General features: G+C 37.2%; 1 non-coding gene across 1 annotated transcript; it reads right to left on the reverse strand.

Moving 5' to 3' along the window:
* Window positions 1-2,181: 2,181 nt before the first annotated feature.
* Window positions 2,182-2,371, reverse strand: LOC111758718 (U2 spliceosomal RNA). The gene has a single exon (XR_002792898.1). It is a non-coding gene; the product is annotated as a U2 spliceosomal RNA (small nuclear RNA).
* Window positions 2,372-16,697: the final 14,326 nt, after the last annotated feature.

Here is a 16,697-nt window from a genome sequence, read left to right on the forward strand (position 1 = left end):
CATCCGTGCCTCCTCTCCACCCAGGAAAACAGCAGTCGAAGAATTGCAATCCATTATACATTCTTTCCATTTCTAGTCCCCAGCTTTCCTGAAATAATAAATCCTTCCCCCCTTTCCAGTGGTAGATTTTTAAAATACCTTTACTGATGTATTATTACTTTAAAAATGAATGGAAAGTGTTGAGAATAGTTGTAGCAAAAGTAGATTTTATTTTTCTTAGAACAAGAACAAAACTAAAATGGAATTTTTCTAAAGATCCGTTTTGCTTTTTTAAGAAAATGTCCTAAGAATGCTTACTGAGTGTACTGAGCATATGTCGGTGTATGTTTTTTATAAAGTTGCAAAAGGTGAAAATCTAACACTGCTACACAAAAATGAGGACCAATTTTTTATATGCCATAAGATTCTTGATTTAATAAAATGAGTCTGCCATAGCATTTCCTCAAGTAGAAGCCTCTCCCTCTTAGCCCATATTCCTAAATTATGAACGCATTTATTTACAAAGCAGAAGCAAGAACAATGTGAAAGAAACAGATTTTTGTAAGGAGACAGTGGCAAGTGAAGGTCAATACAATATGGGACTAAAGCATTAGTACTAAGTTCACCATGAGTTATTCTGAAAAGAAAGAATGGATTTATAGTGAATTCATATACAGCCTTTCAGAAGCACTGCTTTGAAAAGACAGACAAATGACTATGTTCACTCATTAACTCCTCAAACATTTTTGAGATCACTTAATATTTGTCAAATATGGAATATAATAGTGACCAAGACAGGCACAGTACCTCCCTTCAAGAAAGAGCTCAGAAGCCGTCTGGGCCCAAGGCATTTAGTTCTAAGTATGATAATGGATATAAAGGAAAGGTGCAAAGTGCTTTGAGAATGAATTTATCATTATTTAATGTCAAGTCAGAGGTTAACACTAAATGAGAGGACAAATTGAAAAACTGTTTTTTTTTTTTCCTCAAGCTTCTTTTTGGACTTCCTTCTTCAAAATTTTGAGTTATTTGGGAGAGTAATTGAGAAACAGCAACAGCATGTATTGTGTGCTAAAGCCTGTACAAAAGAAACCCAAAGTGATTTCTTGCTTTCCAGTAACTTTGCTTTGCTGGTACAATTTCCTACGAACTCCTTACTTGAAAGCAAGGACATTCACATTTATGGGATGCCTATTCTGTTGGAGAAATTTGAACCATATTGCCCAGCAACCCTAGGATATGTGTATGCTCATTTTGCAAAAGAGAAAATTGAGTCTCAGAAAGATGAAATAATTTGTTTCAAGTCAGCAGAGCCTGTTCTTACCACTATACTGAGCTAGAAATTGGAGGTGCGGAGAGGGGGACCAAAAAAAAAAAGTTAATTTCACTGACAATTAGTCTATTGTTAATGCATCTAATAGGCTGAGCCAAACTAATTAGAGCCAACAAAATGCTGCCCTTTTATTAAAAAATAAATGCAGGATCTGTAAATGAAAGAACAACTGGAGGCTCTTGAGAGTGAAATAGCAATTGAGATTTTGTAACATAAATGTAGATTGTAATAAAATTAGATTATGCTAGAAGGCATGATGAAGACTGAGCATTGCACTTTAAACATTTTATGAAGATGTTTGTTTCAACTTTAGCAAAGTTTGTAATAGGTAATCATGTAAGATTACAGACACTTTATTTTGTGAAAGAAAAAAATTGCTTAATGTTAAATTACACAACTGACCTAGAACTTGCAAATCTAAACAAGAACTGAGGGGAAAAGCTAAAGGACCTGGATCAGAGAAATCACAAGAAAAGCTATTAAGCTATTATTCAAATAGTATTTGTCAACAAACAGTAATGGTTTGCTCTCCCCAAAAGGATAATCTGGTAGAGAACAGAAAGCATGGATGACAACTAAGAATATTGCAATCTTAATCCATCCAGTTAAATCCAGATACCAACTATCAAAAGTGTTTGAAGACTTTATTAAAATCTCAGAGCAGTTGATGAGAGTCAATATATAATTTTATTTATTTATTTTAAAAATTATTTAAAAAAATTTTTGCCGGTTTGTCACTAGCAAATTTATTACATGATTAAAGTTCAAATAAAAAAAAAAATAAAAACCAAAACCTTGGCAGGGAGGCCAGAGTCAAAGTCTGTCCCCAGCCTCCCTGGCCAACTCCAACTCCACTAAAGTCCCTAAAAGTGAAGTGCACCATTCCTGAAGTACTGCAATACCAGGCTGATGCGTGGGATGGATGGAGCAAGCCTCTTTTCTACCTACCTGTTCCAAAAATCAATTTAATATGCTGTCCTCAGATAGGGGACATATCAGATATTAAATGGATAAGAACAAATACAACACTTGATCTTAGCCAAAAGGCTGAGAAGTGATTATTTTGATTTTTAAAGAAGCTTTAGATTACATAAATGTTACATAAAAAAATATAGCGGATTCCCACATGCCCCACCCTCTCTCCCTGCCATACTTTCTCACAGTAACAACCTCCTTCATTAGTGTAGTACATTTGTTAGAATTGATGAACACATATTGAAGCATTGCTATGAACCATGGTCTATAGTTTCCATTATAGTTTACACTCCTGCACAGTTTTGTAGGTTATGACAAAATGTATAATGGTCTGTGTCCATCATTGCAATGTCATGCAGGACAATTCCAATGTCCCCAAAATGCCCCCATATTTAAATACAAACTTGCCAGGGTCTCATCAGCAAGACAGTGGGAGCTGAGAACTAGGAGCTGAAATAAAGATGTAAGGATATGCTAAGGATATATTTATGTACATAGAAATATATGTTATACAATCATTATAGATAATATATATAATACAGTTATACAATGCTATTTTTAAAAGTAAGCTTCTATATAAGAAAAAGATAACTATAGTTTTAGATAGTCTTCAGTAATACTCTTCTGTTGATCTGGTCACAGGTATTTCTCTTCAATGATACATTTGGTAGCAAATTTATCTTACAAAAGTGTTTCTTTCCATAATAAATTTGCCTGATTTTGATGAACTCCTCACAGTTCCTTTATTCTACCACCAGGTAGCAATGGTTCCTTAGTCTTCCCTTACCTCTATGTCGGTCATCTCCTAACCAAAAGGAAATCTAAATTTTTTAAACCACCCACCAAACAAAATAATACTCAAAAAGATCTGGACAACTAAAGGACAAAGTGATCTGAGGAGATTAAATTGCATATAGGACATAACCTGTGTTCCTGTGTGCATTTAAGATAATCCAATATCTGGGAAGTGGATTTGGCTCAACTCATAGAGCATTTGCCTGCCATGTAGGAGGTCCAGGGATCAAACCCAGGGCCTCCTGGCCTATGTGGTGAGCTGGCCCACGCGCATGCTGATGCACGCAAGGAGTGCAGTGCCACACAGGGGTGTCCCCTGCATAGGAGAGTCCCATGTGCAAGGAGTACACCTGGCAAGGAGAGCTGCCCCATGTGAAAAAAACGCAGCCTGCCTAGGAGTGGTGCCACACAAGAGGAGAGGTGATGCAGCAAGGTGACACAACAAAAAGAGACACAGATTCCCAGTGCCACTGACAAAAATGCAGGCGGACACAGAACACATAGCTAATGGGCACAGAGAGCAGACAACAGGGAGGAGGAGTGAAAGGGAGAGAAATTTTTTGAAAAATCACTTTTTTGAAAAAAAAAGATAATTCAATACCTTTATTTATTAAATATTGTGTGCCAGTTTTGTTTAGTCTCTAGTTGAGTAAGATTCTAGCCATTCACCCAGAATAATAGAATCCTAGTTTAAAAAATCAAGTGTATATACTTTATAAAGAGACATGACATATTTATGAATAAATTCAAATGAGTTCAAGTTTATATGCCTAATACTCTCTTTTTTTCCTTTTATGGGACCTCTACCAATTGTCTCCTTTATACAAAAAACAGGGAAGGGGAACTGATAATTGATGGTGGACTTTTATATATTGTAAACTTCCAGAAAGCAGAAGTCTACATAACTTTTAAATAAATGCCCATGAATAAGAATGGTTCATCTAGATAAGAACAATGTCAGAATTCTTTGAACTCAGTATAGAATGATAGATTTATTTTAAAATTTGTATATATATTACTATATATATACTTATTTACTCATCTCCAAAAATAATTGTAGGCAGCTTACAAAAATACATAAAATACCCAAGACAGAGTTGTAACAAAGAGCAAAGAAATATAGTTAAAACAAACAAACAAACAACAACAACAACAAAAACAAACAAGGGAAGCCCAAACATGAAATTAGTACACATGCCTGTGGTCCTATACAGTTGGTAGAAGTGGGCCACAAACTTGGGTCTGATGTTTCTGGTGGCCAACACAGTGAGGGAACATGGGCAGTTACAAGATAGAACCTGATCACCTATTCAGGTGAAGCACAGCTGCTCAGAACTGCCTGGAAGGTAGACACCTCACTTTGGACAAATGTAGTAGGTAGGGAATCTCCCACAGTCAACACTGGGACATATCAGCAATCCAAGACCTAACATTCTATGCCATGACAGCACAGTGAAAGTAACATTGGTGAGAAACATTTTTAAAAATAAAATTTTATGGAAGTAAATCATTCATACATGAACATACATAACAATAAGTGACCAATGGAATTGAACTGAATATTCATAAATATACCCTCACATCTACAGTCAAGTGAATTTTTAAAATAAAATTTTATTTATTTAATTCATACACGGACATTTATAAACAATAAGTATACAGTAAAAGTTATGAACTTACAAAACAAACATGCATATCATCATACAGAGCTCCCATACAACACCCGACCAAGAACAACTTGCACTGTTGGGAAACATTTGTTATGAACTATGAAAGAGCATTGTCAAAATATTACTACTAACTATAGACAATATGTTACATTTGATGTATTTTCCCCCAACCTACCCGATTATTTTTTTTTAAGATTTGTTTATTTATTTATTTCTCTCCCCTTCCCCTTCCCCCCATTGTCTGCTCTCTGTGTCCATTAGCTGTGTGTTCTTCTGTGACCACTTCTATCCTTATCAGTGGCACCAGGAATCTGTGTTTCTTTTTGTTGTCATCTTGTTGTGTCAGCTCTCCGTGTGGGCAGTGCCATTCCTGGGCAGGCTGCACTTTCTTTCGTGGTGGGCGGCTCTCCTTACGGGGTACGCTTCTTGCACGTGGGGCTCCCCTATGTGGGGGACACCCCTGCATGGCAGGGCACTCCTTGAGTGCATCAGCACCGAGCATGGGCCAGCTCCACACGGGTCAAGGAGGCCCGGGGTTTGAACTGTGGACCTCCCATGTGGTAGACGGACGCCCTAACCACTGGGCCAAGTCCGCTTCCCCCACCCGATTATTAACACCCTATATCAGTATTATATATTTTTTCTCCTTAATGAGAGAACATTCTCATATTTGTTCTGTTAACCACAGTCCATCCTCTGCCACTGGATTCCCTATGTTAGACAGTCCCGTGCTTTTTACAGTGCATTCAAAGGATACACTCAGTGGCTTCAGTGAGAAACATTTTTAGGTACATTTCACCAAAATCACAAAAATGAATACAAAATAACAATGTTCTGTAAACACCCATATAAAGTCTTACTTTGAGCTCTCTACCTCCTGGCAAAGCTTCTGAATTAAATTGCTTGCAAAAATATCTGAATGAAATCACTTGCTAAATGGAGTCATTAAGTTGGAGGCTGTTATAGTTTGAGAGGTAGTCTCCAAAATGGATGGCTTTGGCTTCATGGTAGTTGACAATTATTTGCTTGCATGGCCTCTCCTTTGATCTCAAAGGAGATCTCACACAGAATCAGTTCATGTGTGATTAAAGAAGGCTTAATCTTCTGGCTTCCACACTTGAGTGCTTATACTGAGAAACAACTTCCGAACACTTTGAGACAGGTAGAAGAGGGGTGTGGTCGCTGGGTGGTTAGTGTTAAACCTATGTTCAGAAGAGATACCGTGTACAATTTACAGTCCCTGAAGGGCAGAGGGACCAGAAGCTGAGGAAGAGGGTTACAATCCCAGGCATTGTGTGGGGCTGAATGCTCTGTGTGACTTTTTGTGGTGCGTGGTATAACAGACTTTGTGGGGGTGCTATGAAAAAGCTTTTCATCCTCCAAAATAATTAAATAAAAAGGAGGATGCTCTGGAATGCTGCAGTGCTCTGGGGAATTTGTCTGCTCTGGAAAAAAGAATGAAAATAGGACATTGAATAGGATGTGACTTACGAAACACTGAAGATTTTCTTAAATTCTACTTCAAGGAATTTGCAAATACCTTAGTCTATAAATTTTAAACAATAACAATCAAGTGCCTTCAAAAATTTTTATTTAAAGTTGTAGCATGTGGGATAAAATCAGGAATACGCTAATTCTATTAGGCAGACCACTAAAAAAAACAGAAAAGAATTCTTTTTACAAAATGTCAAAGACCTAATCACAATATAACATTAGGTGAAAAAAGCAGAAATCAGAACGGAATGTGCAGCACGATGCCTGTTTCGTTTGTTTAGGAAATATACATACATACAGTAATGACCTCTGAACAGAGAGATTCCAGACCTCTATTTCTTTCCATTTTTTCTTATATTACTTTATTTTTAAAAATCAATTAATTAAGTGAATTTGTATTACTTTTACCTCCTTCATAATCAGGGGGAAATGGGTTGCTTTTAAAATCCAGACAGATAATGTACTGTCTGGATGTACATAACAATGTAGTTATGTTTCTTCCAGTAGCAAAAGTATCATATTTATTTTATTAAAGATTTTATTTATTTTCTCCTGCCCCCGTCCCCACCCCACTGTTTTTGCTGTCTGTGTCCATTTGCTGTGTGATCTTCTATATCTATTTCTTTCTTTTTTTTTTTTTTTTGTCTTCTCCTTTTCACTTTTTTTCCTCTAGGATTCACTGGGATTCGATCCTATGGATTTCTGATGTGGAGAGAGGTTCCCTGTCAGCTGTACCACCTCAGTTCCTGGTTTCTACTGTGCTTCACCTTGACTCTCCCCTTCCTCTCCCTTCTGTTGCATCATCATCTTGCTGCATGACTCACTTGTGCTGGCATTGGCTCACCACACAGGTATGCATTCTCTTTTTCTCTTTCACCAGGAGGTCCCAGGGATCGAACGTAGGTCCTCCCACATGGTAGGCGGAAGTCCTAGCACTTGAGCCACATCTGCTTCCTGCAAAGTATTTTAAATTGTGTCATGTGCTGCTCTGGATAGGATTGGTTACTAGATGAGCTAAAACTGAAAATGGTGTGAAACAAATAGACTCTTATGCAGTCCAGCAGGCATATATTTCATTTAATGATACCGACACAGACTAAAGTTCAAAGCAATGTAGATAAAGAAAAGTCAATTTTTTTCAATGTAAAAAGAAATGCTTAAAAAGCTAAAATGGATTTTAAAGGTTTAATCAGTTTAAAGGTTTTTGTTACAATGGCTTTTATCAGATAACTACATATTTTGATTTTAATTTATTATATCTCCATAATTTTACCCATAAGTAGCAAAAAGCCTTACACTATATTGAAGTGTTTACTTACTCAAAAAATATTTATTGAGGGCCTCTTGTGTGCAAGCTAGCAATTAGGCTTTCTGAAGCAGAGTTGGGACAGTGGGAGACTGTAATGGTTTGCTTATTTTCCTAAATCATGAGGATTTAGATAAAGGGTTGTACTACTGCTGCTTAAAAACCTCTTAAGCAGGAACTCACCATTTGCACCTTATTCCTCTGCCTTCCACTGTAATTGAAGGAAATTACTTTTCATTATGTTTCAGTATCTACCTTCCACTGGTCTCTTATTTCTACTATCCAGGCCATCACCAAACAGGATCAATTCCTTTTTCCCAAATATGCTTTAAATATTTGAAAATAGCTATTTTCCCCTCCGTAAATCTTCTCTTTTCTGAATCTAAATTTAGATTAAATGCAGATAAATTTATTTCCTCCATCTTTAAAATTTCTCATGTGGACCATTAGAATTATTTAAATTTTACTTTTAAATGATACATATTTCTTTTGTAACTATAACAGCAATATATATACATATGTTTTTAAATATTTGAAACCTGTTTTCATTCTAATAAGATAATTTAAACAATCACAGACGTTGTACTGTGTAAAAATATTTCCTGAAAAATCAGATTAAGCTCATGAATTAGAGATAATTTCTTTTCTTGTAACTTTAATACACTAGCTTGGTTAGTCAGAACAATGAAAAAAATCTCAATTTTCCAGTAAAAACAAATTTAATTTAAAATAGGCTATATCAAGCTTTAAAATAAAAACCTCATCTAGTAATTTTCTTTAATTTATTGAGTTGCACCTTCTGTGGAGAGTTGGTATACCTCATTAAAAAATAAAATGCTTTTTGGGAAGTGGATGTGACTCAAGCAGATGGGCACCCACCAACCACATGGGAGGTCCCAGTTCAGTTCCTGGTACCTCCTAAAGAAGACGAGTAAGGCAGCAAGCTGATGCAATATGCTGGCATGGAGAGCTGGTGCAACAAGATGATACAATGAGGAAACACAATGAGAGACACAACAAGCAGGGAGCAGAGGTGGCTCAAGCAATTAGGTGTCTCCCTCCTACATGGGAGGTCCTGGGTTCGGTTTGGTCCCGGTGCTTCCTAAAAAGAAGACAAGCACACAACGAACAGACTTAGAGAGCAGATAGCGAGTGCAAACAATGAGGGGGAAGGAGAAACAAATAAATAAAATAAATCTTAAAAAAAAAGTAAAATGCTTTTCAATGATGATTCCTTGCTTTTCACATGAAAACAACTCTGTTTAGTCATGGATAACTCAACAGTTATCTCTGCATACTTAAAACTTAACAAAATATCAGACAAATATGCTAAAACTCTCAGCAGAGTTCACAACCCTATTGATCCTCAAACAGAAAACAGAAGAAAAGTTTTGATTTTGTTGGTTTGATTTTTATTTGAACTGCAGCACACACCTCTAGTGTGCTGGAAAAAAATATTGCTTAAGTTGTAGAACATTTTGCAACTCTGGGCCTCATGTCCACCAGAATAGAGAAAGGAAACTACAAAGGTACTGGCCACCTTCTCTTCCTGAGGATGTCTACTAGCTCACCAGCTCGGCTCTTGTGAAAGTAATCTAGGCCTTCCTCAGGCACAATGCCACTATTTCCCTCTACCATGCAGGCCCTCTTTAGTCTTCCCTGAGCTAATGCTTCATTCTCAGGATCACACCCTGATACCACAGATACCAGTATCTCTTCCAGTCCTGCCTTTCAAATGAACAGTGTGTTGATAGTTAATAAACCTGATAACAATCCTTGGGACCATAATCCTTGTTATGTCTATGGATTTAGTGCCTCATGCATGCTTGTTGGTTTTGAGGAGGATTGGTGGCATACCCCTGAAAACTGGAATGCAGAATGATCATTTAGCTAGCCAGGTCTTCCCAAACACTGAGCCACCTGGGTCTCCCACCCTATGTGCTGAAATCTGGCCTGGCTCCAGTGGGGCAGGCCTGAACCTGGTTCCTCTCTGAATCCAGGCAGCCCTGGGAAGAGAAATCCAGACTTGTAGCAGGGTTGTTTCAAAGGAATCATGAGGAGAGAGGAGGACAGGATACTTGATACTACTCTCTTGAGAGTAAGGCTGGGTTTGCTTTAGAGCCTCAGCTGGGCTTACCTGGTACAAGACATCTCTTTAAGAGGAATAAGAATGGTGGCCAGTATTTGGTAGCTTCACAAAGAAAATATTTTTAAATATAAGAGGCCAAGGTAAGAGAAGACAAATCAGATTGTCCTATATAGTTGTAATCTCAATTAGACTTTTTTTTTTTTTGCACAGGGTTAAAAAAACAAAAACTTCCAAACAGGATTAAAAGAAAACTTTATATGCTTTCCTCCTTTCTCCTCCCTCTGCTATAATTTTCTTCTCTTTCTAGCCCTACAGAACCTTGAGTTTTCATATTTCTCAGGACTCCTATCATCACAGAAAAAAGCAGTTCCATACCAAGTTCTTGGAGTAAAACTTGAGGTGTTGTCTCTCCCAGAGTAACTGATAATTTAAAGCCATAGAATGTTATCTCTTGACAGGCAGGGAAACATTAGAAAACAAATCATCAGAGAAATATTACTTTCTTTCTCACTTTCCTCTCATACTGCTCTTAGTATTTTAATTTAATTTCTTCTGAGCTTATTTTTTTTCTATGCATAGGATTTCCTTTTGTGTTGTAATGGCATAGTATCTTGAGTCCAAGCATTGATTTTTCCATCTTTCACATAGTCTTTAATGGTTGTGCACAAACCCACCAATGGGAAGTGGCACCATTTTTTTAACCACTGTTCCTCTGGGTTGGGTTTCCCAGGCAGGGTACTTTGAGAGGTTGGATGAAGCAATGAAGTAACACAGAGGAATCAATCGATCTTTAGTGTTAAAACTTTAGGTTCACTGGTAGGCAGATGGTATAGAGGTTTTGAATATGGGGAGAATAGCCTAATCATGGTCAATGTCTTTGAGTAATGAAAAAGGAAATACTTTATTTCATATTGCATTTGAAATCACTTTCCATTCATTATTAGGTTTACAATTATTTATTTAACTTGATGTTTCCCAAATCAAGACCTGTCAGTTAATTACACCCCATAACTCCAGGTCTCCTACCCCTGGATAGGTAAGAGAGTTCAATAGGTTCCCATATGCTGGCATGCCCAGGTCCCTTTAGGTCAGTATATAAGAGAGCAGATAGCAACAGTCATTGTCCTAGGGCCAGGCTGGCTTCCAGGTTCTAACTGCTTCTTCTGTTTGGACCTACCTTCATTTCTGTCTAGAGGTAGGAGAACTGATGACTTCTTTCTCCTTGGATACCTCTGGGCTTCCAAACCTCAGATGGCTTCTGACAACACATAACTCACTAACTTCAGGAGTTGCCCTATCTGCCGGCCCTAGGGCTTTTGGCCTGCTCCTGACCTCATGCTGCACTGGAGGACTCATTCTCGGGGTGCAGATCCCAGCCCCTGACACCTAATTGGCCCTCTCCTCGGGACAGGGAGGCCTAGCTGATCAATCCCATTCTGTTGTCACCCATGTCCTATTTTGAAATCATGAGCGATTCTCTGTACTTAAGCAGGGCTTATTTCACCAGTGGATGAAGGTAAGCCTATACTTCAAAGATTATGTTCCAACTTCAAGCCTTGTAAGATATACTGAAAATTGAGGATAAACTAGACTGTAAAATATGCCTTAGTGATTTTTTTTTTTTACAAAGATATTTCAGCATGTGTTAATTAAAAAATTGCAATATCCAGCAATGGGGGTGGGGGGATGGGGTGTACATTGAATGAATTATTATATATCCACATGGTTAAATATTATTCAGTTACTGATGCTGATAGTTATTAAAAGATTTTAATAGAGATGAAATGTTTATAATATATAATGTTTATAATATAAATGTCAATAAATCAGGATAAAATTGCATATAATGATCTCAACTATGTAAAACACACAGATAAATGAAAAAAAAGGCCAGAAGGAAATAAGCAAAATGTTATCTCTGGATAGGTACCGATCATTTTCTTTTTTATGTTTTTCTGTAGTTTCTAAAACAAGTAGGCATTCTTTTTACAGTCAGAAAAAGGTACATTAACTTTTGATTAAACATCTTTACGAAGGTGTATTTTACATATTGAATTCATTTCACACATTTCAAGTGAACAATTCAATGATTTTGATGAACCTTATCAGCTGGTGCAAGCATCACCATAAATCAGTTTCAGAACATTTTCATCTCCCACTGGCATCCCTCATGCCCATCTATAGTTTATCTCCATTACCACCCACAGAACCAACAAACCACTAATCCACTTCCTGTGTCTATAAATTTGCCTTATCTGGATATTTCATACGAATACAATCATATGATATGTACTTGCTGTGTTTGTTTTTTTCTACTTACTATAAGTAAGTTTTTGAGGTTCGTTCATGTAGCATAAGCCTATAGTTCATTGCCTTTTATTGCTTAATATTCCATTGTATTGATATACTACATTTTTTCCAGCCACTCATTAGCTGATAGACTTTAGGTTGTTTCTAGTTTGAGACTTTTATAAATAATGCTGCTAAGAACATTTACATGCAAGTCTTTATGGAGATACATTTTCATTTCTCTTGGGTAGATACCTAGGAGTGGAATTGCTGGGTCATGTGGTACTTCTATGTTTAACTTTTTGAGAAGCTGCTAAGCTGTTTTCCAAAGTGTCTGTAATAACTTATATAAATTCAACTCCAGGATTTAAAATCCACCTCTTTGCATTTATATATGGGCATCTGGGTTTGCCTCTTCCATTCTCTATTCAGCAGATTTAGCTGGTATTGAGGGGTAGACTATTATAAAAGTTATAACCATTCTTATATTCCCTCAAGACGTTGTCTTAGAAATTACTGAAGATTTCTTAGCAGCCTATATAGAAGTCTTATTTCCTTAAGCTCCCAATAAATAATGGACACTCCACTTGGTATTTCTGGGCTGTGGAAATTTCTATCACAGAAGAATTTGAAAACTCAAGAAGGAAGTGTATCTTTTGCCCTTGGCACTTGCTTGGCACCTTTGGAATTTTTAAATAACAATCCACTAAGGAGCCTCAACTTGAAAGACTCTGGTTCACTTTAGATAAAATCTAATAATCAAGAATCTAATGAATATTGACTACATGTCCAGCACTCTGCTAGGTACTGTGAATTATAGAACAGAAATCCTATGCTGTCTTCATCCTAAAGAAACTTAATAGTGTGGGAAGACAAAACTAAACACCATTTAAACAGAGAACAATTAAAGATGCTGCAGAGTGGGGGTGACAGTAGTTGGTTTGGGTTGGTGTACTGGAAAAATTAAATCAGACAGGAAAAGGCCTAGAGGCCCCAGGATGCATGCATTCATTTAATTTCATATTGAGCATTTACTATGTGTCAGGCAGTGATCTAGTCACTGGAGATGAAGCAATGAACAAAGTAGATAAAAAGCCCTACCTTCAGAGAGCTTACATTCTAGGAGGGTGTGACAATAAACAAAAATAAGTAAAATATATAGTATGTTAGATGGTGACAGCGGAAAACTAAAGCAGGGAAGTAGACTAAGGAGTTGGGTGTGTGTGCAAATTAAGAGGGGCCATCTTTCTTAGAAGATAATATATATGATGAAAGACCTGAAGGAAGTGAAAGAATCAGCCTTGTGGCTATACAACGGAAATAAAGTTTTCCAAGCAGAGGAAACAGCAAATGCCCAGGAAGGGTTATGCCTGATAAGTTTGAGAAACTGCAAGGAGAATAGTGTGACTGGGTAAAGTGATCAAGGGAGTAAGTAGCAGGTGATCAGATCAAAAGGCAATGGGAACAGTTTGGGAAGGGCCCTCGAGTCCATTATAAGGACTTGGTCTTCTACCCTGAGTGAGATGTGAATCCATGGGAAGGTTTTGCACAGAGGAGTGAGATAATTGGGCATGTTTGAACAGAATCACTGTGGCAGCTATGCTAGGTGTAGACTTAGGATTAACTAAAAGGTGAAAGCAGGGAGACCAATCAAGAAGCTGTTGAAATAATCTCAGGTGAAGGTGGGGAGTTGAACCAGGATGGTTACAATGGAGGTGGTGAGAAGTGATTGGCAGGGGTGTATTTTAAAAGGGAGACCACCATGGAAAAAAAGACAGGTATTCAGGGAACATTGAAGAGTCACACTTGACTAGTGCAAAGAATACCAAGGTTGGAGATGAGACTAAGTAATTATAATGGGATTGAATTTGGTAGAGGGCATTAAGGAGCATGGAGTCAGAATGAAAGGGATTTACTGCAAGTTCTCATCTAATGCTGGATGAATTGAAAGAGAAAAGTCTAGGGGTCTAATTTGTAAGTTAGACTGTAAGGATGTTGCAAACCTTGACTAGGGCATAGAGAGGTTAGCTAGTCAGGGGAAGAAAGGCTAAGAGGAATCCCCTAGACTTACTACCACATTTTTATTATAGAAAAGGAATTTTGCATCTTTATTTCTATTAGTTCATCATAGCTATTGAGCATATATCTGTATCAAAGGCACATAAATACACCATTTAACCATCCATACACAGGCACTCCACTTATGTACTCCTGCTCACCCATACCTGCTTGCACGTACCTGTACTCATCTGTGAAATAGTAATTCAAGGATGCAAATGCAGAAGACAAAGAATAAACTTACAATATAAGCTGGTGAAAGAAAGACTGGGTAGGTAGGAGTAAGCGTCAAAAGTGGAGCAGCTAAGAAGAAAGTCTAGAGTCGAAACTGCTGAAACCCAGGAGAGGATTCATCACCAGATGTGACGAGTTTCTCTTCAGCCTCTTCTGCTAACCAATTTATGCTCATTTTTCACTCTTCTACAGATATATGTCATACTAATCAGGCATAGCTGGCATAGAGTTGATGCATCATCTTTGTTCAGTTTTATAGAAAGAGAGATCGCCTGGCCAACATGAACTTCCCGTTTTTGCATTGATGGGCAGTGTCTGCTGACCCCTCTTCTTTAGGGTGGTCTGGGCTGAATGAGGATAGGCCTTTCTAGGAGAGGAATTGACAAGAGACAAATGGAAGGCTGGACAAGCAATAGACTGTTTTAGCTAACACTGCCTATATGCTGATTGAGGTGAACCCACAGTGTGAGGAAGTTTGCAGTGCTAAAATGAAAAAAACATTAAATCTTCTGTGGAGCTTTTTTTTTTTCCAAATCGAATTAGCTTATAGATCTTGAGACTAGTAAGAATATCTTGGTCAAAAATATTTTAGTTAAACATCCCACTGGTTAAACGAATTTTCACACAATCCCATTCTTTGTGAGTGAGACAGAATATGGAATGCAGTAGAACTAGAAAGGCGTCCCACTCCAAGTTTGCTGACCACCAAGAGCATGATGACATTTTCCCCAAGATATTTGCTGGATTTTTTTTTCCCTCCAAATAATGAGTCATTATTGGGAGATATTGTTTATTGTAAAACTCTTGTGTTCCTGCCATACATACCAAACAAAAGGTCACTTTAACGGCTCTTTATGTTACAGTCAAGAACAAAAGAAAATAACTCTGTGAAATGTCAAACTGCATGGTGGGCACTGCCTTGCTGTGCCTTTTTATGTTGGCTTAAAATATACACGTTAGAGATGGGGCAAGTGTCGGAACATTTAGTCAGACTCCTTTTATGTAAAAGTTAGATGGTTTTAACAGCAAGGATAATTTCTGAATGAAATACAAAAATCTATAAATAGTGATTATATTTAAGGTCAGGGTTATTTTACTTTTCACTAAATACTTCTGAGCCCACTTGGATTTCCTTTTTTTAGCATGTTTTAGTTCCACAGTAATTTTCTAAATCATATGAAAATACACACAGAAAAAAATTTATACTGCCAGATTAAGAGTAGCTCTCAGTGCTCTAGGCATAATTTAGGAAAAAGAGATAAAAAAAATTGTTACCTTAAATTGTTTGTCTTTCAAGATAAAAGACAAAATAAACATATTTAAGTGTGTGTGCATACCTCCTAAAATATTCTGGCAGTTACTTACAGTCCAATTCACGTTAAGAGCAAGGAATTTCCGATAATAATTACTCCAAGAACTTCAAGAATTACTCTGTACACATGGAGGTTTCCCTGAAATAATACAATCCAAGTTCAATCCAGAAGAAACTTTTGAGACTTGCAGGTTCCAGCCACAATTCTTGTTGATAAATTAGGGATCACTTTGTTGTCCACCTGGATGCATCTTTACTGCTTCACTCAATTCTGCTCAGCACTTTTCCTTCACTGAATCAGATTTAAAAAAAAAAATTTTTTTTAAAGAATTTTAACTCTAAAGGCTGTAGATATCCCATAGGGTAACAGATCTCCTGTGTCTTAAAAGCACATTTCTAAGTACTTGATTTTTATTCTGCACCTTCACCCCAATTCCTGGACATTATGTCAGAATAGACAAACAAGTTGCATATAACCAAGTATTCTGCATTATTATACAAAAGTGGACATTTAACTGAAAGAAAAATGAAAATCTCCTGGGAAGAAGTCTCTTGATACGGGGGTTTAATGATATGTGATCTAAACTAGAGAATGAATGCACTTAGAGCTCTCCTAAAAACCTCCAAATTGTATTACAAGCAAAGTCCAAATTAAGGTCAGAATAAGCATTCTAAAATTTAATAAAGTTCAAGAAAAGAAGACAAGAAAATGCCACTCTTAGACAGTCCTTCTAAGGTTGGCAGGTAGATATACCCTCTACAAATGTCTTCAGTAAATAGTTCGCCCTACAAAATAAAATGATCCAGAAAATTGTAGCTCCTTACCTTACACGATCCTCATTTTAAACTGCTCTATGGATAATGACCACATGTTAAACTAAAAGGGGAGTTTAGTAAGTGAGCATATGTATGGGTAGCATGAGAAGAGTTTATGGGTCAGGAAGCTTCACTTTGTTTAGGGTTACAATAAGAGGCCACTCGACCAATATTGTTGAAGTCGAGAGGTTTAATTATTTGCATATAGAAAGGCCAGGACTCAGGAATAATTTTTGGGAAGGAAAAATTATTTATTGATGGCCGACCAGACTCAGGAGCTTTGTGTTCCAAACCTGAGCCCCGAACAAGATTTTCAAGTTCCTTTTATACAGGGTGGGGAATCAAAT

This window comes from Dasypus novemcinctus, chromosome 3 (assembly GCF_030445035.2).
Source record: "Dasypus novemcinctus isolate mDasNov1 chromosome 3, mDasNov1.1.hap2, whole genome shotgun sequence".
In the NCBI taxonomy this organism is placed as follows: Eukaryota; Metazoa; Chordata; class Mammalia; order Cingulata; family Dasypodidae; genus Dasypus; species Dasypus novemcinctus.